At 36.9% G+C, this 26716-nt stretch overlaps 1 protein-coding gene across 1 annotated transcript in view; it reads right to left on the reverse strand.

The window, feature by feature from the left end:
* Positions 1 to 26716, reverse strand: part of Xpr1 (xenotropic and polytropic retrovirus receptor 1) — a 132268-nt gene that overhangs the window by 84550 nt on the left and 21002 nt on the right. The window lies entirely within an intron of this gene.

A 26716-nucleotide genomic window follows, 5' to 3' on the forward strand; every position in this document is an offset into this window, starting at 1 on the left:
GTGGGGCTTAAACTCAGGGTCTGGGTGCTGTCCCTGAGCATTTTTGCTCAAGGGTAGTCCTCTACCACTCTGAGCCATAATGGTGGTTTACTGAAGATAAGAGTCCCAACGGCCTTTCCTCCCAAGCTGGCTCCTAACCGTAATCCTCAGATCTTGGCCTCCCTAGTATTACAGATATGAGCCATCAGTGATCAACTAGCTTTTTCCTAAAACATTTAAACTGGTTCATTTATCTTAAATAAAGTTAAGACCTAATGCTTCCAAATACTAAAATCTCTAAGAGAAGGAGATTATGACAGTAAAATGCCAAGAACTAATTAGAATAGACAAACTGGAAGTGACAACACTCATTGGTTATTAGTCATTTTGAAAGTTTTGCCTTTTTATTAAATATGTTAATTGTTATTAGAAAGGTGATATACAAAGGGGTTACTGTTTCATAAGTCAGGTAATGAGTACATTTCTTTTGGGGCAATGTCATCACTTCCTTTGCTCTCTCCCAGTTTTTCCCTCCCATTCCTGTCCACAAATTGTATAGTTCATTTTCAACATAGTGTCTACTGACTAAGTGTTGCATCTTTGAGCTTACTGAAATATTTAATTATAGAAGTTTTATTCACAAAAGGAAGTAAACTTCTTTGCTTTGGAAAGAGTCAGAGTATTGCTATAAACAATAGTTCAGAGCCTTTAAGACAGTGAGAAATAGCTCATTACTAGAAAGGAATCTGACATTTGAAGAGGGCAGAACAGATTCTGTGAGAAGAGCTTTGAATCCTTATAGAAAAGTTTATGTGTTCCTAATATGTACTAGCTCTACATTTTGTATTTTAAAAAAATTTGCCAAAGGATAGTATGCCTAAATTATACAAGATAAAATTGTTAATGATTATGATTTCATTACACAAAATCTTCATAAAAATCCTTTCTCACAAAAAGAATTGCATAAATGTAATCACAGTTAACATTTCTAATGTAAATTCAGGTGGCATTTTCCCCAAGAATTACAATAGAAGCGAATGCCACTGTAGGGATTGAGGGTTTCATACAGAAACATCTTTTCTGTCTATTTACTGTATACATGAATCTTTGAATGACAAAGATCCTCCTCTACTTAGTAATAACATAAGGTCTCTACAACTTAAACAATCCTTGAACAAAACTCTATAGCAATTCTAGGTTTCAGACTAAATCTCTACTAACTTTACTTTTTATTAGCTTTTATTATAAGAAAGGAGGAATTTCATTGTTACATCTCCATACTCACTAATCTTTAAAAAAGAAAAAGGTGCAGCCAGCAACCAGTGGCTGCTCATGCCTTTAGTCCTACCTACTAAGTAAAAGCCTGAGAAGGATGAGTCTTCCAGACAGAATGGAGAGAAAATGTTGTACTTTCTTGTACTCTCCTGAAATAAGTCTGCTGATCTTTTAGTTCACTCTCTGCTCATTCTTTATCTTGACACTCTCATGACTCAGTTTACTTACACTAGGGAAGGTGAGATCTGAGGACTGAGGTCTAAAGGTAGCATAGGAAAAGTAATCTAAAAGACTGGAGGCATGCTTCAAATGATAGCACCATTCATGAGTGAAAAGGCTGAATGAGGGCAGGAGGCCAGGAGTTCAAGCCCAAGCAGTACCAGAATACACAAAAAAGTAAAATTAAAAATAAAGTTTCTTGTACTAAGAGTATAAACCTTTGGTATTAAAAATTATCACTAATCCTAACATTATAACAATTTAAGCACTATTTTGATTTTTTCTGTAAATAAACATGTATGTGGTATATAGAATTACAATGATTTGTATGTGGCTTATATACTTTTATGTAATATTAGGAACACTTCACCATGTCACTATACAGCCTTTAAATTTTTATGGCATCTTGTTTTTTTATTTTTAAAAAATATTTTGGAAATACTGGGGTATGAATTTAGGTTCTCAAGCGTTTGAATTTAGGTTCTCAAGCTTGCAAAGCAGATACTCTATCACTTCAGCCATGGTGTCACTTCAAGAAAATTTAAATTCTATATTCAGTCTATTAATAGTAAGCTATATAAATGCAACCAGCTAAAGTCTATCTCAGAGGTATTTTGTTTTGTTCCTTTATTCTACAGCCTCAAATTTCTACTCCCAAGAATTTATTGTCCACTTGAAGAGTATGTTAGAAATATGAAGAAAATCAGATTGTTGAAATGGTAAAACTCACAGGAGTCAGACATTGAAAGTTCACAAAAAGGTGTACAAACTTGAAAACAGGGTCAGATGGACCCTGATCTGAAATTCTGAAGATGAAGTTAGAAGAAAATAGAAAAGACACAGGTAAATTAAAGAAACAGCTCATATAACTAACTTGGAAAAGAATACTGAAATCAGCTTATAGGAACAAATTGGTAAAAAGATTAAATTGGCAGAGCTGAGGCAAATGTAAAGAACACACAGAATTTGGTGGGCTGTCTTGTGGCTGTACACATTTATTGAGCCAGTCCACATAGGTTTATACAAGTACTTTATGAACTGACTCTACATCTGCAGCACTGCTAGAAGGTTAAAGGAAGTAAGGTTTAGGACAGTTCTTGTTACACAGAAAATTCTCCATAAATACTGATGCTAAAGAAAAGCCTGGAAACTAGATTACTGGGTTTGATTTGATGTAACACTAGGAATCTAATTTAGATACTTACAAAGTTGTAACTGTTAAAAGAAATCTTTAAATTCCTAAGAGAGAATGCTCTTAAGCCAGTGTTGGATAGAAGTGAAAGGTAAAGTCAAGAGCACTGAAACAGACTAAATACTGAAGGATTTAGAGGAAAATGGCTTACACATATGCAGCAGCAAATTAGAAGATGGCTCCAAAAAGCCTACAGTTGACTGGCCCTGGATATATACTGCCAATGTATTTAGCAAGTGCACTGTTGTTGAATCAAGACCCAGTTTGCCAGATACAAGTAGGGAAGGAGGGAAAAACTGGGAGAGAGCAAGGGAAACATAGCTCAAAAGAACGAAGCCCTCGGTTCAATTCCCCAACACCACATATGTATCAAAAGGCCAGAAGTGGCGCTGTGGCTCTAGTGGCCGAGTGCTAGCCTTGAGCAAAAAGAAGCCAGGAACGGTGCTCAGGCCCTGAGTTCAAGGCCCAGGACTGGCAAAAAAAAAAAAAAAGAAAAAGAAAAAAAGAATTGTACTCATTAGTTACTACCTGACTCATGTAACTGTAACCCCTCTCTATATCAACTATACAATAACAATACAATTTTTTTAAAAAGACACTTGCCAGTAAAAATGTGAGTGTGTTAAGGGAAGGCAATAACATCTATTGTGATTCTATTATGTGCCAAATATTATGGAAGAGAAAATTGCAAGCTTAGAGGTTATCCTACTTATTTTAGGCAACAGGAAATAAATGGAGATCTAATCTTAAACCTAAGTTTAAAGAGCTAATTCTTTCCACTATTCCTAGACTGTAGCAATACAAGAGTAGTGAGAGAAAGAACTGCTTCCTCACAATGGATCTGCTGATCGGTTCTCCTGATTATGTTGTAGTTTCCAATCACTGCAATCATCTCCTTTGTATATTATTTGTTTATTCAAAATTGAACCATCCTTGAAAGTTATTCCTTTACAAAATATGTGATTCCACTGATAATCTTAGAACTTTAAATGCCTAAGATGTTATCAGATAGGAAACTAATTTTAGAGATTAAAAAGGTAGAAGAAATACAATATGGTCAATGTCATATTATTAGTTTATATAATCTGATTTGCATTACCGTGCTTAATAGAAAACCTTCAACATTCACAAGGAAGAATTTATTAAGAAAATGAGGTGTTAAGCCATATACTGAACACCTTTCTGTGCAATTATACTATACATTGCTTAGTTTAGGTGAAGCAAAAATAGAACAACTTAAGTAGTGCAAAGCAATCATTTTAGGCAAGAACAACATATTTACAATATCTAATTGTATACTTTACTAAAAAACAATGTTGAGCTTGACTAAATGCAAAATATAGAAACAACTATAGGAGAAATGTAAAATACAGACAGCAGCTATAGAAAAAAGACCAAAATAAATAATATCAAGAGACAAAACAGAATACAGTAAAAATGATAAGCACAGAAATGCAATGGATTATTTGGATTATGAAAACTTTTATGTTTACAAATTGGAAAACCTAGATTAAAAACCCGACATATTTCTGGATACATATGAGCTGTCAACATTTTCTCAAGAACACGCACACACACAATATACTTGAATAGTCCAATAACAGACTATGAGATTGAATGCCTAATAAAAAGTCCCCCAACAAAGCAAAGTCCAGGACTTGTAGGCTTCTTGGGTGAATCTTATCAAACATAAAAGAACTATGTGAATTCTTTCAAACTATTTCAAAAAACCTGAAAGACAGAGAACTCCAACAAACTTATTCTGTGAGGGCAGCATTACTCTGCCACTTAAAGCAATAAGGAACAACAGTAATAAAGCTATGTGACAATAGCCCTAACAAACAAATTTTCTTTCTCTTTGTTATCTTTTAGTAGGATAAAAGGATCACTATTGAACATATCAGCTTATAAGTACAATCTATCTTGATTCATATCACTCCTTTTATCATTCTCCTCTATCCCTCCCATCCCAACCCAACTCAATCCCTTTCTTCATTTTTCCTAGTGTCCTAGTGTCATTAAAGTTATAATCATTCTGCCCCTTCATCTCATCTGTCTGCCCCTCTCCCTTTAACCTCTTCCACTCACATCTCAAGTACCAGCTCTTTGATATTCATTTGGTTGGACTATGAGTTAGTTTTTCTAACACTATCCGAATATACCATCCCTGAGCTTTTTTGCTCAAGGCTAGCACTCTAGCACTTTGAGCCACAGCTCCAGGGACTATCCTGTCTGGACTGGCTTAGAACTGCGATTCTCAGATCTCAGACTCCTGAGTAACTAGGATTAAAGGCATGAGCTATTACCACCTGGCTAACATACATCTTTTACCTCCCTAGGCCTAACTTTACTTAACATAATTTTTTCCAGGTCCATTTATTTCTTTGCAAATGATGTAATATCATTCTACCTAATAGATGAGCAAAACTCCATTGTGTATATATACCACTTTTTCTGGTCATATTCTTCTAAAGCACTCTTATTTTTTCTTTACATGCTAAACACACTTGTAATGATGTATTTATTATGTAATTATTGACTCCATGAAGATAAGGCAAGTGAATAGTTTGTTCATTACCATCTCTAATAGCATTAAGGACCACAGGAACTTATGACTGGTTGCTGTATAACTTGAGAGGGAACAAACTCTGGAGATATGAAAACAAGGCTATGTAACCACATAATAATAATAACGAAGAAGGTTTTAGACAAAGCACAGCAAGTGAAATGAACACCTTAAAGTTCTTAAAATATTTTATTATAATGTGGATTTCAAACTTTCAAATAATTAGAATTCAAAGGAATATAAAATGAAGTTATTCAGAAGTTAATCTATTCTTTATTTTCTTATTTAGATATCTGTTTTTAAAACTGTACTGCTTCAGAGTTACTGAATGTTAACTACCATATTATAAATGAAGGGAAGTTACTAGAGTTCAAATTAAGAGAACGTTGAATTGATCACAGCTTTCATCATTACCACAATCTATAAAATATTAAATGTAGTTATTACACACAAATCAAGTACAATCACTCACTACATGCTACTGTTTTCAATTGACAATGGAAAACATATGCCATGGTAGTTCCTTAAGATTATAATGAAGTTTAAAAATTCTTACCACCTAGTGATGTCAAAGGAGACAAAAATATCCTGGATAATGGCACTGCTTACAAATTTATGGTAATCTTAATGTAAACAAGCTGTTTATACTGCCAATCACATGAAGGTACAGCAATACAATCATGTACAATACATAATACTTGATGATAACCAGTGTCTATAGCTTGCTGGTTTGTGATTCATGTATTTATACTGTTCTCATCATTATACTATAGACCACACCTCCTACTTATTAAAAATATTTACTTAAAAAAATAAGCTATGTTATGTCATCAGTAGCCTTACACTGTCTTCTGAGTTCATCAAGAGGCCCTATCAGGTGAATGACATATACTATCTTTTTTTTAAGTATATGATAAGACGTTTTTAAAGATTATCTAGAGAAATGCTTCTAAAAAGTATAACTGTCATTAAAAGACATGAATATACTATAAGATCTAGTATAACAGTATTACTTGGTAAAAGTTATTTAAAATACTTGAAATAAAAATTCTGAACAGGGCTGGAATGTGGCTTAGTGGTAAAGTGCTTGCCTAGCATGCATGAAGCCATGGGCTCGGTCCTCAGTACCATATAAACAGAAAAAGCCGGAAGTGGTACTGTGGCTCAAGTAGTAGAGGGTTAGCCTTGAGCAAAAGAAAGAAGCTTAGACCCTGAGTTCAAGCCCTAGGACTGGCAAAAAGAAAAGCTGAACAATATACTTAAAAAATTAAGTTCAATTCTGTCCTCCCAAACAAATTAACAAATGCTGCCTGTTTTTGTTGGAATACATGTCACTTCATGGAATTGTTTAGCTAATATTTTCTGTCTTATAAAATCTGCTGTTAATTGGAAATCAATTCTTGGTAAGTCTAAACAAGTTAAATTTCTAGAGAAAAGCATAATGTAATACTCAAATCTGATTAAAACCATTTTTAAAAGCCACTACTTGATCAGTTTTCAAACAGACTTGGATTATTAAATACAGAACAGTCTGTCTGACAATATGTATTTCTAAACAGAAGTGTATTTTTGTGCTTCAAAAGACATTATTCAGCTGAGCGCTAGTGGCTTACACTTGTAATCCTGAGTATTGGAAGCTGAGATCTGAGAATCACAATTCAAATCCAGTCAAGGAAGAAAAGTCTGTGATATTCTTATCTCCAAACCACCAAAGAAACAGAAGTGCAGATGTGGCTTAAGTGGCAGAGCACTAGCCTTCAGCATAAAAGGTCAAGGACTACAGCCAGATCTTGAGTTCAAGCTCCAGGATTGGCATACATACAAAAAAGCATTATTCAAGAGAGCCAGAAAAACATATTAGACATTAATTGCCCTAAGAGTAGTCAAGGGAACTAATCTTATTGACTACAGTCTATTTCAAAATAGACTATCTGGGTCACAACATATTTTTGTTGTGGATAAGACAATGGGCTCTATGGTACATTTCACTATTGTGACAACTCAGAATTCTTAAGTATGCATCTGCATCTCCCTATATCCCCCTATCTTCACTGTAGATTCTTTCTATTATAATCCACCACCTAATATGATGAAGTCTCTAAAATCTTTATCTCTACTCTCTCACTTACAAGGCTCCAGACTGATACATCTGCTTTTGGCTATCTCATATGCACCTTAAATTCAACATGTCCAAAACTGAATTCAGCAACCTGAAAGTATCATGGTTAGAAGCAAAGGCTCTGGAATAAAGAATCTTTGGGTTGAAATAATGACCCTGTCACTTTCTTACTTATGTATCTGACCCTGAAAAACATATTCCAATTCTCCTTTGGAAATGTCAATGATCTGTAAAATGAAAATAATTCTAATTGTCTTGAAAGGACTGCTATGAAAATCGAATGAAGTAATATATGTAAAGCACTTAGCACAATATGTCATACACAGGAAACCATCAAATTACCAGCTATTATAAATAGCATCATCAGGGCTGGGAATATGGCCTAATGGCAAGAGTGCTTGCTTCATATACATGAAGCCCTGGGTTCACAAGAGTGCTTGCTTCATATACTGAAGCCCTGGGTTCACCCAGCATCACATATGTAGAAAATGGCCAGAAGAGGCGCTGTAACTCAAGTGGCAGAGTGCTAGCCTTGAGCAAAAAGAAGCCAGGGACAGTGCTCAAGCCCTGAGTCCAAGACCCAGGACTGGCAAAAACAAAACAACAACAACAAAAAAAACCCCACATCATTTCCCACAGCCTCTTCAATTGCAACTTCTATGTTTGGTTTCTCTAACTCAGATGCCTAAACCAGCAACCAAAAGCCTAAGCAAGAAATCTGAGAGTTATCCTTCACTTCTTTCTTATTTTACCAAGTTAAAGTCTTCCCTAGATTCTTTGAACAGTTTTAAAATCTGACCAGTGCTCTTTATACTTACAAACTCCACCTCAATTTAGGCACTCTTCTTGTTATATTAACATATATTCTCAACTGTCTTCCTTGTTTCCAAATTTAGCCTTTCTAATCAATTGCTGCCCAAACACCCACTGAAATCCCTTAATCTCACTCTCTGTTAAGTGACTTATTCTGTGCACATCTCTCCTTTGTAGCCTGTCTGTATCTATCAAACCTGTGTTTACTGAAAGGATAAGCAACACATCTGCAAATTTACAACTTAACTTATACTTAGAAAAAACAAAACTTGTCAATTACACGTTATGCCTGTTTTATACATAATAGTTCATTATGATGTGTTTCTAAAGTACTTAATTTTTATAAGTTTACTTAAAATTACTATCTAGTAGCAAAACAGTGAGAAAAATAAGCTTTTCAGAAATCATACTAATATTTCAGCATGTTACTTAAAACACAAATTATGAGAAAATAAATCAGTTCAGAGTAAAAACCATGTCAAGACCCAGAAAGTTATTTTTATTTGATACATTTTTGAAAACAAATGTTTTATTTCAGAAATCCAAAATATATGATTAAAAATCTTTAAAAGAGCCATGTATCAGTGTCTATAACCCTAGCTACTCAGCAGGCTAAGACCAGAAGGACACTGGTTTGAAGCCAACCCACACAGAAAAACCTGAGAAACTTAATCCCCAATTAACCAGTTTCTTTTTTTAATGATCTTTTTATTATATTAATTTATTTGCTATTCCTGGGGACTGAACACTGTCCCTGGCTTCTTTTTGCTCAAGGCTAGCGCTCTACCACTTAAGCCACAGAGTCCCCTCTGGCTTTTTCTATATTTGTGGTGCTGAGAAATCGAACCCAGGGCTTCATGTATATGAGGCAAGCACTCTTGCCACTAGGCCATATTCCCAGCCCCAACATTTTGTTTCTAACAGATGTCAAATAATGCTATATTTCCTCAAAATGTAAAATATCTCATTGGGACTCTTGTGTTACCCCCTCTGAGTAGCTAAGGTATAATGTTATCAACACTGACTTGATCCTGTTAAAGAATGAGAAAAGGTGAGTGACAAGGACAAAACAAGTAGCAGTAAGAAAGGAGGAGAATTAGTTCACCATTTAACTAATTCAGCAGTGATGCTCACTAGACACTGTCTTGAGAAAATGAACTATATAACTTGTGGGGGAGGGAGAAAGGAGTGAAGAGGTGACATCATTCAGAAAGAAATGTACTCATTACCTGACTTAAGTAACTGTTATCACCTTTACAATAAAAGGGGGGGGGGGGAAGAAAGGGAATGAAAGACATAAAGGAAGAGCAAGCATATAATCAAGAAGTATGGGGAGCAAGCATGGGATCAAGGAGAGCTTATAGACGAGAAAATAATAATGGCAAAGATAAAGAAACACAGATACATGGCTAAGAATGATGGGCACAACAGGAGACACAGAAAGACAAACAGGGAGAGATAAAATGATGAACGTGGAAACAACGAACAGTTCGACCAAAAGGCAAGGATGGCAAGAAATGACTAATCAACAGTCAAGGAGGCAGAAATGCAGATTGAAAGCAGGGACAATTGGAAGACTAACAGGAGAAAGAGTGAGTCAGAATTAGTAAAACCACCAGACAAAAAGGGAGACTGTCAGACCAAACAGGCAAGGACAATGCAGACAGCATAACTGAGAAGGGATAGAAAAAAGAAAGACCAAAAGGTGGTAGGCAAACATGAGAAAGGGGGGAAAGAGGCCAGAAGAAACAAACTCAGGAAGGATGGAAAGGCCAATCCTTTTTACCAGGCAGAATAGGGATTATAGTCATTGTTTCTTTATTTAGAAGCATAGTCCCAACAGTCCACCAGAACATGAAAATGAAGAGAAATTATCCAAAACACTATTAATGACACTGAGCTCTGTACAACCAGGAACTTTTCTGGCTAGAGGGGAGTCTCTCTCTCTCTCCTCTCATTCTGTGCATGTCTGTCCATCTCTGCAGATATAATCTGTAGTCTCTTCAGATATTAGATATTAATATTCTCAGGAAGAATTCCACTGAGCTTTATATGCTTCCAAGCATTTCTGCTCTAATGATTCAATATAATGTGCCAATATAACCACATAAAATCACGTAAGAATCAGTTCAAAAAGAGGAAATTATTAAATTCTAATGCATTATGTAATGTCTTTGACATACCAGTTACACATCTGCTTTCACTGTGTTTCTAAGACCAGCACTAGTTTAGTTCTTAAAAAAGCTTTTAATTAAAATCTTAAAACTTAGTACAGTAATATATAGAAGAGTAACACAATTAACCTCAACATGTCCAGTACAGTAATATATAGAAGAGTAACACAATTAACCTCAACATGTTCAATGCTGAGCTCCAAGAATCAATTTTTGTTGAATATCAAGATTATATCTTACCTAAACTTTCCAGCATGGAGCTCAAAATTAAAGATTTTAGAAACAGTCTATTCAGAAAATAAGAATCAAGTTATTACCTTCATTTTTCTAAACCAACATTACATTAAGATTGTGATCAGATCAGATTACATTACATTTAAATAACAATACCTAGTAAGGAAACATTGTAGATACTGTTGACTATCCTAAAAAAGCAATAATAATTTTTTAAAAGTTGGTCTCTATTTTTTTTCAACCTCATTTCTTGGTACGCAGTATATAGGATTTGAGATTATTTTTCTTAGCCTACAGCTTGATATATTTAGATCATCATATTTATTCACCTCTTGAATTCTGATACTCCCAAATATTAGCATTTTGGTTTTGCCAGCTCATGAAGTTGTTGATTCTGAATAGGATACTACTATCAGCAATCTCATAAAAACAATAATTAAGCCAGGTGCCAGTGACTCAAACCTGTAATCCTAGCTGCTGTGGAGGCTGAGATCTGAGCATCATGGGTCAGAGCCAGCTTGAGCAGGAAAGTTTGTGAGACTCTTTATACCCACTTAACCACCAAAAAGGCCAGAAGTGGACTTGTGGTTCAAGTGGCCAGAGCACTAGCCTGGAGCACAAAAGTTTATAGACACTCCCTAGGTGATAAGAGTTTAAGCTCTGGTATCAGCACACACAAACACACAAAAAACTCTAATGATTAAAATGATTAGAACAGTTAATGCACAGAAAAAAATAGCAACAGGAAAACTGTCGTTTTCTGTGTTTACAGAGACAGATAAAAATAATCTTATAGTGGTGCCAGCGGCTCACATATATAATCCTAGCTACTCAAGAGGCTGAGATCTGAGGATGCTGGTTTGCAGCCTGCTGAAGCAAAGTCTCAGACTCTTATCTCCAATAAACTACATTAAAGATCCAGAAGAGGAACTGTGGCTCAACTGGTAGAGCACTAGCCTTGAGCAAAAACAAGTTCAGGGACAGTGCCCAGGCCCTGATTTCAAACCTCAGGACTGGTACAATAAATAAATAAAATCTTACAATAGAAATTACTTTATTCTACATTAGTCTTTGTAAAAGGAAAGCATGAAATCAGCTGTTTTATTTTCTTGTAATGACCAAAAGATTCTTTTGTGAAGAGTCTAACAAGGACATATTTTATAATGAGACAGCAACTGTGGAACAATAGAAACTCCCAAATACGTTTAACCATACTACTTTTCAATGCCTTCTTTCAGAGTACAGCCATTTCAATATCAAATAAGATTCATGTGCCTCGAGTGTATATGCAGAATTAATTGCATGTGTGATAACATTTCAATATAAATTCAATTTCCTTTTCCAATTTCACTGACTGCACCTTTGGTAACATGCACATTTAAGGTCAAATTCTTATCAAGAGCCACAAATTGGTACTCATTCTCCTAGGTGATAAACAATATTTCACCTCTCAACCTTCACTAAGAAAATGAATTTTAATCAATATTGATTCCCTACTCTCAACACTGGAATTGTAGAAAGCTAGATTTGTGGTTGTCATGCCTAAGAATCCTAATTAAATCTTAAAAAAATGATCACATTTCAGCTACAGTACACTTTTTCAAATCCAAAAGTGTACTTGTAAGCTTCAAAGAATGAAGCATTTATCTTTAAATATATACATGTATGTGTAAGTATATCTGCATGTATTTCTTTTCAATGAAAAGGCCTAAGACAGTGAATATGCCAACAGCAATGATATTTTCAAAGCAATGTCCAGTTTGTGGCTTCTAAACAAAGTAAGACTTCCTGGTAAGCATAAAAAAAAAAAAAAAACCAAGAGTACTTGGTAAAATAGTTTCAGGTCCCAGACTAGAAACAGATATCAGTCTAGGAAAGTTGATAACACCAGTTAGAAAAAATATCAAAGACTAGCATGGTTATTTCTTAGGACTGGGGAAAATGAAGAAGCTCGCACTGTCCAAGGTTGAGAAGTTCATCATTAATAGGGATTAAAGTGCTCTGGACCATGCATAGCAAATATATTTAAATATATGAGCTGATTCAAATACTTTTCATAAATTTCACTGGCCATCTTTGGAAAATATTAAAGAATCAATATTATTTTGAAAACTGTAAAAAGGGGAAAACAAATATTTATCCACTTTTCCTATATATCTTGTATCTAAGAATTATTAGCTGACAAAGTTTCTCTTTATAAAATTCTGCTAACCCGGTTCCAGTGACTCACCTCTATGATCCTAACTCTTCAGGAGGCTGCAGTTCAAAGCCAGTTTGGGCAGACAAATCCAACAGACTTTTATTACCAATTAACCAGCAAAAAACTGAAGTAGAGGTGTGGTTCAAGTGGTAGAGTGCCAACCAAGCAAGAAAAGCCAAATGAGGGTACCAGGCTCTGAGTTCAAACCTCAGTATCAGGCTAACAGACATATGAACATTAAAATATAATCATTTTTAAACTTTAATTAATCACTGTAATGCTAAGTAGTAATCATTATAGCTAGTAACATTACAGAGAAACAATTTTGTGTGTGTGTGTGTATGTGGGTATGTGTTTATATACTCAAAATACACACATCCCTCCTAATGGAAATACACACCAGCACACACACAGATTTAGCTAAGCACTAGATTAAAAAAATATATATTTGTTCTACCAAATACAACAGTAACACCAACAATACTAGTCACTAACAATAATAATCTTCTTGGGGGGGGGTCAGTTTGGGGGCTTTAACTCTGGGCCTGGGTGCTGTCTCTGAGCTCTTCAGCTCAAGGCCAGTGCTCTACCACTTGAGCCACAGTTCCATTTTTGGTTTTCTGGTTATTAATTGGAGATAAGAGTCTCCTGGACTTTCCTGCCACAGCTGGTTTTGAACCACAATCCTCAGATCTTAGCCTCCTGAGTAGCTAGGATTACAGGTATGAGGCAATGGCACTCAGCAAGAACAATCATTTTTAAAGGAAAACTGAAAATAAAAAAGGTTGGAGGAAAAAATATATATCTGCTCTGAAAAATAGATCCTTCTCAGATGGTCTATGCTGCAAAACATAGTAGACTTCATGGCTTCTGAACACTTGCTTGATATTGTAGATAATATGAATGAAGATCAGACTATTTCATTTTAACTGTAACCAATTTAACTATATTTAACTGATGAGTACAATACTGGATTGTACTACTACAGATCAATAAAAAATAAAAGTCCTATTAATCACAATATTTTGTATGATTGACTATAGTTGGGTCTCTATTCAAACTAATAAATCTTAAGATATATTTTTAAAAATTAGGAAAACGGGGAACTTCATAAGAATTGTGAAAAAGCAAGCTCCTGTTTTAATCCATCAAGTTTTAGTAAACTGTTCTAAAAGCCATGGGAAACTACTTTGAGGAATTATCTATTTTTTACATCATTGACTACTTTTTAAAAAATAATTTTAATGTATCCAATGCCTAACTTATGAAACTGTAACCTCTCTGTACATCAGTTTGATAATAAAAATTTGAATAAAAAAATAATTTTAAATTATTTTTTGGCTGTAATAATTAATTTGAGAGAAGGAACTGTTAGGAAGCAGAGTAGTGCTGAAAAGCTGCTCAATGATCATAACTTCTAGCTATCTTGTTTATTCTTCATTGAACACCTAAAATAGTCTTATCCAAAAGAAAACAAAGCAGCCCAAAGAGGAATTTCTCTTATTTTAAATTTTGCCAACTTTAACCTTTAACCATTTTTGTAGTTTTCTAATGGTTATTATAGGAAATTCTAGCTGAAGTAATCAGATTAATTCAACTGGTATGCTAACTGTTGCTCTACCATATAGGATTTACACCAGTAATTTATGTAATTTAATATTTTGTAGTTGTTCTTTCTCAACTTCACATCCTTCTCTCAGACTTAATTTTTAAAAAAGGAACAATACTACGAATAATTCTCAAGGGAAAATTATAAAGTCTTATGGTACATTAAGTATTCTTTGGTGTCAAAAAGAAAAGATTAAAAACCTGTATTCAAACCATTTCATTTCCTCAAGCCTTCCATCTATAAGCTTCTGAAATGTGTATTTTTTTTATAATTTTACTACCAATTTGTGATTATCAATTGTCAAAGAATGAACAACAAATTACATCTAATTCTTTTTCAGATAAAGATAAGAATATTTCCTCTGCTCAAATAATGTTCTTCAGAAGCAGCCCTTTTCTATTAGTGAATTAAATTAAGGTTGGTAGATTCCTTAAATACACAGTCCTTTTAAGCGGAATAGGATAATACCTACCATCTGGTACGTGACACAGGACAGATACATATGCTTTTCATTGACTGCCTATGGTCATCTGACTAAACTGATAATATTGTAGGATAGTATAATGGCACTTGGCAGAAAAAAAAGTTCTCCACTTCTGCTTTAAGGTAATAATCTTTTTATCTATAAGCTGTCATTTCCATACTACAAATAAGCTTTTCCAAAATAAACATGAAACAGGAATCAATAATGCATACACTTAAATCCATCATATGACTCTGAATACCAATTAGGCCTTTTCATGCTTTCTAAAAGAAACAAAAATTAATCTTGTTGGATGAAATGGTTCACACCTATAATCCTAGCTACTCAGGAGGCTGAGATCAGGAGGGTCATAATTTGAAGACAGTTTGGGCAAAAAATTCTCAAGACCACGTCAATCAATTAAAAAGGCTGAGTACGGTGGTTCACACCTATCATCCTAGCTACAGGGGAAGTATATTAAATAGGAGGATTGCATTCTATGCTAACTTCAGCAAAAATCAAGACCCTATATAAACAATAAGAAAAGCAAAAGGAGTTGAGAATGTAGCTCAAGTGGTTGAGCACCTGCCTATTAGCAAGTGTAGGCACTGAGTTCAAACCCATGTACCATGAATAAAATGACAATTATCTTGATGGTTTGGCTCTTGTTTCAACTTGCATTATTAGCCATCTCTATCTCTTCATGACTCTCAAACTATGGCTACAGTAGCTAAAAATAATTTTAGCATTTCATTTTAGGGATTACTGTAAATTACTGTCATTTAGGGGTTAAATATATTAGTCCTCTGGTTTAGTTATCTCATGCAACATTACCCCAAGCAGAAGTATTTTTGAAAATAGATTATAAATGGGCAAGACTCCAACTAATAAAACAACACTAAAACAGAAAAGCTAGGAAAGCTATTCTTTGCAATTGCCCACCTAAAAATCTAACAATATAAAACTTTCCCCATTACAAATATCAAACTGTTTTATTTCTAGGTCAAAAAAACTCATGTAAATAATTTAGGAGATAATGATACAGCCTACGCAATGAAACTAGGAGAAGGGGACAAAACTACAAATAATGTAAAAAAGTAATATATGTAGTGAATGCACATTTGACAGCAATCCTACACATATAAAAAGTACTTCATAAATTTTAGAAATATAATCCAACATTTTAGTGCCCAGAACTTAGAAAAAAAGCAACCTCATATCTGTTAAAACAACCAAGATCTAGGGACAGAGATGAGGCAAAAGAAAATGCCTAAAGCGGACCCTGTCCATTCAAGCATATAATCACAATGAATTATTTACAAATATACTTTCATCTTCAATGTCACTAAGAGCTCAATTCTAAGGAGCTTATAAAAAGTGTTAACACATCTGCTAACCAAGAGAGTCTAAGCCAAAATGTTCTAACAAAAATTGTACACAAAACTGGGAAGGATATGGGGAGACTAAGATAATGTCATTAATTGTATCCATTCATTTTAGAAAATCAGATAGCTGTATCAAGCTAACAGAATCAGAGTTGTGTTGAGCTAAGGTTGGCCAAGCGTATTATTCCTCACTGAGAGGAAAGTATCATAAAATAGTGAAAAGCAAAATGTAAAAGGAAGCCTACCAAACAGAAAGTCTTTATATTTTAATTAACAAGTACAGAAAAACTTATTTCACAGAATACATATAAAAAATCTTCTAACAATTCACAATTAATCTTTCAAATCTCTACTTTTTTAATTTTCTATTTATTGGTATTATAAAAGTAATGTACAGAAAGGTTACTGTTTCATATTTCATGTTTTTCACATGTGCAAAAAGAAAGAAAAGGCCAGACATAGTAGCCCACATATGTAATCCTAGCTGAGTCAAGAGGATAAATTTGTAGACAGTATAAGCTACATATCAAGATTCTGTCTTAAACAGTATTTGTTGAGAGAAGAATGAAGTGATAAGCTAGATGTTGGTGGCGCGTATCTGTAATCCTAGCTACTCAGGAGGCTGAGATCTGAGGATCACAGTTCAAAGCCAGCCTGAGCAGGAAAATCTGTCTTATCTCCAATTAACCACAAGACAAACTTGAAGTGGAGTATGGTTCAAAGTGGTAGAGCACTAGCCTTGAGCAAAAGTGCTCAGGGATAGCACCCAGGCCCTTAGTTAAGCACTACAACTGACAAAATATTAATGATAAGAAGAAATGTACTAACTACCGTACAAATGTAACTGTAACCACTCTGTACATCACTTGGACAATAAAATTAAATTTAAAAAGAGTGCTTGTGGGCTGGGAATGTGGCTTAGTGGTAGAGTGCTTGCCTTGCATACACGAAGCCCTGGGTTCAACTCCTCAGCACCACATATACAGAAAAGGACAGAAGTGGCGCGGTGGTGCAAGTGGTAGAGTGCTAGCCTTGAGCAAAAAGAAGCCAGGGACAGTGCTCAGGCCCTGAGTTCAAGCACCAGACCTGGCCAATAAAAAAAAAAAAAGTTTGCCTAGTTCAAATCCCAATTTAAAAAAAAAAAAAGAAAAGTATTTATTACAGAGCACTGTGGCTCACAGTTTTAAATCCAGCTACTTGGAGACAAAGACTGGGAAGTTAGAATTTTGAGGCCAGCAGGGGGCAAAAATTTAGCAAAATTCAAATCTCAACAAATAATCCAGGAGTAGTGATACATACTTATCACAGTTACATGGAAGGTGTAAGACTGGATGATCACAGCCCAAAAGTAGGCTAGGGAAAAAGAAAGAAATGCTAACTGAAAAAAAAACAAGACCAAATGGCTAAAGGCTTCAAGTGATAAAAAAGCTTGCTGGCAAGTATAACGTCCAAAGTTCAAATGTGAATACTGCCAAAACAAAGAACAGAAAATGACAAAACAGAGTAATAATAAAATAAAAAAGTGATAAAATAAAATGTGACTGAGTCACTTTAAATGGAGTATTCAGGAGGTCTCTAGAAGAGCAAAGACATGAAACAATCCAGTCATTCTCAAGAGATGGAGCTTTGACTCTCAAAACCCTAATGTGAACACAAGCTTGGCTTGATATAGAAAGGAAGAAACAGAAGGTGAGATTCTAGACTTTAAAGCAGATGAAGAATTTTTAGGTTATAGTAATTTCAAAATTATATCCTTACATTTTAAGAAGCTGTCTTATAAACTCTTAAAAAAAATAAAACCTGCTTTAGATAATATTTACCACACAAAACCAGTAGTCTTCATGAGGGCCCAAGAAAAATTTTCTTAAATTTCACATTCAGAAAAAGCTGACCTTTCCAGGGGCGCTGGTGTAAATTTATCTCATGTGAATTTAGGAATTATTTTTTCTTCTACCCTCTGAACTTGAAAAACGTCAAAGCTGAATTTAAAATGAACTGTTAAAAAGCAACTGTTGGAGAGAAAGATGGCGCTGAAAGAATAGGGAGGCACCCTGACTCGCACCAACTGAATAGCGAGCTGGGAACTCCAACACCCAACACCCCATCAAGAACCCAGCAAAACCAGCATCCAGAAGCAGTGGAGAAACGCAGGAAAACAAAAAGGAGCAAAAAAGAAGAACAGAAAACCTACACGGAGCCGGAGATTCTCCGGGGCACCTCCCCCCACCAGCCGACCCTGGGCCAGGCTGGGAAAGGAGAACCCGGCAATCAGCAGACAGGCTGCCAGGAGCGCAGAATTCATATAGCGGGAGACCCCACGGACACAAGGCAAGGTGCTGACCAAGACACACACCGGCAGCGACGAGAAGTTCGGGTGCACACCGGGTTCGGACAAGGGAACCCAACGTGGCAGAAAGAGGGAACCGGGGAAGCCACCACGACACTTCGCCAACCCCTGAAGGGCCAACGGCTGGGCGGGACACACACACAAAGCAGCAAAAGTGAGTCCCCCATTATCCCCTCCCCCAACGGGAGACCAGCTATCAGAGACCCAAGCCCGACAAAGAAGGTAGATCTCCCTCCCTCCCCCTCCCCACCCCCGAGGAAACAAAGAACCCCCAAATCAGGTGGGAAGCTCCCATCAGGTGCTGGGAAGCCAGTTTAGCAGGGGAAGGGTGGAACAGCCCCAAGCCCCCACAGGTTCCTGAACTGGCAGAACCGGCCCCGCCCCCTTCCCAACAGGGGCCAGGGGACGGCCTGCAGTGCAAGCCCCACCCGAGGCACCTGGACCTCGCAGACTCTTACAACTAAAATCACAGGCGCTGGTGGGCAATACCAGCCCAGCAGGGTCACCTGAGCCTGATCACGTCCCCCCCTCGCAGCAGAGGCGAGGTCTGAGGGTGCCAAGCCACACCCAGACAGTCGATCCCACTAGGCCCCACACATACCGCCTCCCCCAACGGACTTGCGGGAGGGCGCAAGCACAACCCAACAACCCAGGACTCGCTCTGGGAGGCATATCCCGCTAAAGTGCATGTTGTAGTGGACAACAGCGCACAGGAGGGCGGGGCCCCCGGCGACAGCGCCCGCTCTGGTAGGCGTACCCTGCACTGGTGGGCGGGGCCACAGCGGCAGCACCTGCTGCCATAGATACACCTACACAGGAGGGAGAAAAGAGCTACAAACCAAACCTGAGAAGCCATCCACAGATTTCCAGATGCACAAATCACAAAGAAACATAACTCAGTTCATCACAGGGCAAGCCAACTCGCCAGCTCCAAAAAGCAGCACGACTGAAGAGGAGATGGAGACTAAAAAAGCAAATGAGGCCATGTTAACAGGAATGATCGAAAGCGTCAGAAATGAAATCAGAAAACAATTCCAGGAGTTTAGAGCGGAAATCTGGAAGGACACCCAGGAAGCCAAGAAAGAAATGGAAGCAAAAATGGATACAATGCAAGCCTCATTTAAAGAAATGGAAGCAAAAATGGATACAATGCAAGCTGCCTTTAAAGAAAATCTCCACATCCTGAGAATTGAAATGCATGAAAAAATAGATTTAAAATACAACTCTTTAAAGGAAGAAATTTCCACGATCAGAGCTGATATGACAACCATAAATAGCTCTCTGACATCCATAAACTCCGCAATTGAAACCATAACACAAAGAGTGGACCATATAGAATCCAGAATCTCTCGCCTGGACGATGAAGCAGCTGACAACAACCAGAAAATGACCACACTCCAAGAAAAGGTGAAGCGTCAGGGAAGAATAATCCAGGAACTAATGGACAAAGACAAGAGATATAATCTGCGCATAATTGGAATAGAAGAAGGAGCCGAATACCAGAACAGAGGGCTTAATCATGTTCTCAATAAAGTTATTACAGAAAACTTCCCCAATCTCACAGGGGACCCCATCCAGGTAACCGAAGCCTATAGGACACCTGGCAGGCCAGACCCCAGGAAAACCACCCTAAGGCACATAATATTCAAGACTACAGACCTCAGGATTAAAAAGCAAAATCTGAATTCAGCCAAAGCGAAGAAGGAAACTTTTTTCAATGGGAAGAGGACTCGAATAACATCCGACTTATCCACACAAACTTACCAAGCTCGAAGTGAGTGGAAAAACACCATCCAAGTACTTCAGAATAACAATTTACAACCTCGGATCAAATATCCAGTGAAATTGGAGTTCACATTCGAAGGGAGAACCAGATCTTTCCACACCAAAGAGGAGCTAAAGGAGTATGTGAATAAAAAACCAGCCCTACAGCGAATATTAAGAGGGGAAGCCCACCCAACAGAGATCGTAAAAGACACACAGACAGAATCAGAAAGAAACTTCAATAGCCAAAGTCCAGCAGAAAGACCAGCTCACTAAAGACAAGAAGAAGAAAAAAGAGGAAAAAACAGCCCACCAAGAAAATGGAAGGAGAAAAAAACACCCTTATCCTTGATCTCTTTAAATATAAATGGCTTAAACTCCCCAATTAAGAGGAGCAGACTGGCAGAATGGATTCGCAAACAAAAAGTTGACATCTGCTGTCTACAAGAGACCCACCTTACAGCAAGGGACAAAAACAGGCTTCGAATGATAGGATGGACCAAGATCTACCAAGCAAATGCACCCACCAAAACGGCAGGTGTAGTCATTCTGATCTCAGACAAGCTGGACTTCTCTTTAAAGTCCACTCAAAAAGACAAAGAAGGACACTACATATTAATACAAGGAAAAATCCAGAATCAAGAAATCACGGTGATAAATGTATACTCACCGAACAAAAGAGGCCCGACATATGTCAAGCAAATTCTCACAGAATTACAGAGCAAGACAGATGCAAACACAATCATAGTGGGTGACTTTAATACTCCTCTCTCTCCAAGAGACAGATCCAACACCCAGAGGATTAGTAAGGGAGCTGAGGACCTAAATAACACCATTTCCCAAATGGATCTAACAGACCTATATAGAACCTTTCACCCTACAGAGACCCAATACACCTTCTTTTCAGCAGCCCATGGATCATATTCCAAAATAGACCACGTCATGGGCTGGGGATATAGCCTAGTGGCAAGAGTGCCTGCCTCGGATACACGAGGCCCTAGGTTCGATTCCCCAGCACCACGTATACAGAAAACGGCCAGAAGCGGCGCTGTGGCTCAAGTGGCAGAGTGCTAGCCTTGAGCGGGAAGAAGCCAGGGACAGTGCTCAGACCCTGAGTCCAAGGCCCAGGACTGGCCAAAAAAAAAAAAAAAAAACAAAATAGACCACGTCATAGCCCACACAAAGAACCTCAGCAAATACAAAAGTATTGACGTCATCCCATGTATTATATCTGATCACAGTGGATTAAAGGTAACCCTCAACAACAAAGGAAACCACAGACACTATACACACTCTTGGAGGCTAAACCCCATGCTGCTAACCAACACTTGGGCCACATACCAAATTAAAGATGAAATCAACGAATTCATAAGCCACAATGACAATGAAAACACATCACAAAGAAACCTATGGGACACAGCTAAGGAAGTACTGAGGGGCAAGATCATTGCACTCAGCACCCACATTAAAAGAATGGAAGCAGAGCAGGTGAATACCCTCACGATGAAACTAAAACAACTGGAGAAACAAGAAATGACAGAATCTAAAACGACTAGGAGGGGAGAGATCACAAAGATTAAAGAAGAGATAAATCTGATTGAAAATAGAAAGACTATTCAACAAATAAATAAGACTAAAAGCTGGTTCTTTGAAAAAATAAACAAAATTGACAGACCCCTTGCAAGACTTACAAAAAAAAGAAGAGAAGAGACTCATATACGTAAAATCAGGGACTCCACTGGAAAAATTACAACAAGTACACACGATATTCAAACAGTCATAAGGAGCTATTTCCAAAACCTCTACTCAGCAAAAAACAATAATTTTACAGAAATGAATCAATTCTTAGAGAAGTACAAACTGCCCAAACTGAACCAAGAAGAAATAAATCAACTAAATAAACCAATAACTTACGGTGAGATACAGGAGGTAATCAAGAACCTCCCTACTAAGAAAAGCCCAGGTCCAGATGGATTCACCAACGAATTCTACAAAACCTTTAGTGAGGAGCTAATACCAATACTCCTCAAACTCTTCCGTGAAATAGAAACAGAGGGAGAAATCCCAAACTCATTCTACTACTCATTCAAGCTAATATCATACTCATTCCCAAACCAGGCAAAGACCCAACAAAAAAAGAGAACTACAGACCAATATCACTAATGAACACAGACGCAAAGCTCCTCAATAAAATATTAGCTAACAGGATCCAGAAACTGATCAAGAAAATCATACATCATGACCAAGTAGGCTTCATCCCTCAGTCACAAGGATGGTTCAACATCCATAAATCAATCAACGTAATTCACCACATAAACAGATCTAAAATTAAGAATTACATTGTTATCTCAGTCGATGCCCAAAAAGCCTTTGACAAAATACAACATCCATACCTATTAAAAGCTTTGGAGAGAACAGGAATAGATGGAACATTCCTCAAAACAATAAAAGCCATATACAACAGACCAACTGCTAATATCATATTAAATGGAGAGAAACTTAAATCATTCCCCCTAAACTCAGGAACAAGACAAGGACGCCCACTCTCCCCACTTCTGTTCAACATAGTGCTGGAATCCCTAGCCATAGCAATAAGGCAAGAGGAGGACATCAAAGGGATCCACATCGGCAAGGAAGAAATCAAGTTATCCCTATTTGCAGACTACATTATCTTATATCTGATGGACCCAAAAAACTCAGTACCCAAACTCCTACACCTAATAAACCAATTTGGCAAAGTAGCAGGATACAAAATCAATCCACAAAAGTCAGCAGCTTTTCTGTACACTAGCAATAGACAAACAGAAGAGGAAATTATGGAAATAATTCCATTTACAGTAGCCAAAAAAAGAATAAAGTACCTAGGGATCAACTTAACCAAGGACGTGAAGGACCTATTCAATGAAAACTACAAAAATCTAATAAGGGAAATCAAAGAAGACACAAGGAGATGGAAAGACCTCCCATGCTCATGGGTAGGCAGAATCAATATAGTGAAAATGGCCATATTGCCCAAATTGTTATACAAATTCAATGCAATACTTATCAAAATCCCAGCCACATTCTTCACTGAAATAGAGAAACCAATCCATAAATTCATATGGAACAGCAAAAAACCTAGAATAGCCAAAGCAATTCTAGGCAAAAAAAATAGTGCAGGAGGTATCACAATACCAGACTTCAAGCTCTACTACAAGGCCATCGTAACAAAAACAGCATGGTATTGGTATAAAAACAGATCTGAAGACCAGTGGATTAGAATTGAAGACCCAGAAATAAAACCGCACTCTTACAGCCAACTGATATTCGACAAAGGAGCTAAAGACATACAATGGAATAAACATAGCCTCTTCAACTACTGGTGCTGGGAGAACTGGGCAGCCATATGCAGAAAACTCAAAGTAGACCCAAGCCTATCACCATGCACCAAGATCAACTCAAAATGGATCAAGGACCTCAACATCAGACCTGAATCCTTGAAACTACTGAAGGACAGAGTAGGAAAGACACTAGAATTTATAGGCACAGGAAGGAACTTCCTGAATAGAGTCCCAGGGGCACAACAAATAGGGGAAAGACTCAACAAATGGGACTACTACAAATTAAAAAGTTTCTGCACAGCTAAGATCATAGCCACCAAAATAGAAAGACAGCTAACCATATGGGAAAGGATATTTACCAGCACAGCAACAGACAAAGGCCTGATATCGGTCATCTACAGAGAACTCAAAAAACTAAGCCCCTCCAAGCCCAATAAACCTATTAGGAAATGGGCAAAAGAGCTAAAGAGAGACTTCACAAGAGAAGATATAAAAATGGCAAAGAAACACATGAGGAAATGCTCAACATCCCTGCTAGTAAAGGAAATGCAAATAAAAACAACCCTGAGATACCACCTCACCCCAGTTAGAATGGCCTATACTCTGAACTCAGGAAACAACAAATGCTGGAGGGGCTGTGGGGAAAGAGGAACCCTTCTCCATTGCTGGTGGGAGTGCAAATTAGTACAACCACTTTGGAGAACAGTATGGAGGTTTCTCAAAAAGCTCAATATAGACCTACCCTATGACCCAGCCATACCACTCCTAGGCATCTATCCTAAACAGCAAAACCCAAGATATCAAAAAGACATTTGTACTTCCATGTTTATCGCGGCACAATTCACAATAGCCAAAATTTGGAAACAACCCAGATGCCCCTCCACAGACGAATGGATCCAAAAAATATGGTACTCATACACAATGGAATACTACATAGCGATTAGGGATGGTGAAATATTGTTATTCGCAGGGAAATGGTCAGAACTCGAACAAATAATGTTGAGTGAGACAAGCCTAGAACACAGAAAACAAAGGGGCATGATCTCCCTGATATGACTGTTAACAAAGGGAGACGGAGAGACAGTAGAGACCAAGTCTGTGAACACTGTATATTGCATATGTGTCTACCTGACCTAGACAAGGGATGGAAAAACAGGTTGCAAGATATCACAAGAAATGTACACACTGCCCTACTATGTAACTGCACCCTCTTTGCACAACACCCTGTACAAAAATTTATGTTCAATTAATAAAAAAAAAAGCAACTGTTAAAAATCTTATATCAGATCTATTTTCTTGCCAAATAAAAAACATTTTTGAGGTATTTGAGTTTGATCCTAGACTCTAGAGCAAGCTCTCTACCACTTGGACCATATCTTTTTATTTTTGTATTTGGTTTTATTTTGCTGGGCAAGGCTGGAATTCTTTAACTCTCCAGTCTCTGCCTCCAGAGTAGCTGGAATTAAAGATATATACCAGCATGTCCAGCTAAATAAACTTTTTACTTAAAAAATTGCTTGATTTATAGAAAAATAGCATAAAATAGTAGATCTTCCACATATCTTTGACCCAGTTTCTTCTATCATCAAGATCTTACATAAGTATTATGTATTTATCATAATTAATGACATAATTAACAAAATCTATAATTTACTCAGATTTCCTCTTTTTATCTGATGCTCGTTTTCTCTCATGGCATCTATTCTATGCATTAAATTTACTTTAGTTTTATCTTAACATTCCATGCATACTTTTCCTTATTTTAAGTTCCCTGAGTTTAAATATTGGTAATATGTTATATCAAATTCCATAAATCTTTCCCAATAGTCCTTGAAACTACCTAACTTAAAAAAATAGTATAGACTAGTTGAAAAATACAATTAGCTTTTTCCAATAAGTTAAATAACCTAGTATTACGTAAAACTTTTAAAAATTATTATACAATTTAAAAAATAGAGATTCAAGAAAATACACAATTAAAACTTTTTCCAAGCCAGCACCATAGGTTCACACTTGTAATCTTAGCTTTGGGGGATGTTGAAAACAAAAGGATCACAATTCCAAAACAATCAGGGCAAAAAAGTTCACCAGATCCCTTTCTCAACACATAGCTAGTAGGTTCAAAGCTATACACCTGTCATCCTAAACTACATGGGAGTCTGAATGAGAGGATTTCAGTTCCATGCTAACATAGGCAAAAAAAAAAAAAAAAGCCCAGAATACTGTATCAAAATGGAAAGAAGCTGGGCATGGTTATATACGCTAGTCATCCCAGCTAGCACTGGAAGCCAAAAACAGGGAGGTAGTGGTGAAGAACACACTTAGGCAGGAAGAACTTAACCTCAAAGATAATCAGCCTCAGCCAGGTGCCAATTACTCACACTTGTGATCCTAGTTACTGAGAAGGCTGAGATCTGAGGATTGTGGTTCAAAGCCAACCAAGCCAGGAAAGTCTATGATACTCTTAATTCCAATTAACCAACAGGAAGCTGGAAGTATAGCTCAAGAGGTAGAACACTAGCCTTGAGCAAAAAAGCTCAGGGACAGTGTCCAGGCCCTGAGTTTAGGCCCTAGGGGCAGCACACACACACAAAATAATATTTTTTAAAAAGATAAAAATCAGTCTCCCAAAAAGCAAATGTCAAAAAAAATTTAAAAAGCAAAATGCAATATACTTAACGGAAGTGATAAAGTAAAAAGTGAGACAAAGGTGCAACAAACTATGTGCATCTAATCACATAAAATAATATTTATGAAAATGAACACCAGGAAATGGAAACAAGAGGACTCTATCTTCTACAGTTTCTACCACCTCCCAAAATAGCATCACCAGTTTAAGACCAAGATTTTACATATGAGTACTCTGGAGGACACATCATATCCTAGCCTTAATAGATGATATAAAGACATAATATAAGATCCATCATAGAGTAAATTTGAGCTAGACAAACAAGTAGATTTAAATATAAAATAATCACACCATCAAAAGCAAAAAGACTACCTGGCACCAGTGGCTCATATCTATAATCCTAGCTACTCAGGAGGCTGAGATCTAAG

Source organism: Perognathus longimembris, chromosome 11 (genome assembly GCF_023159225.1).
Source record: "Perognathus longimembris pacificus isolate PPM17 chromosome 11, ASM2315922v1, whole genome shotgun sequence".
Taxonomy (NCBI): Eukaryota; Metazoa; Chordata; class Mammalia; order Rodentia; family Heteromyidae; genus Perognathus; species Perognathus longimembris.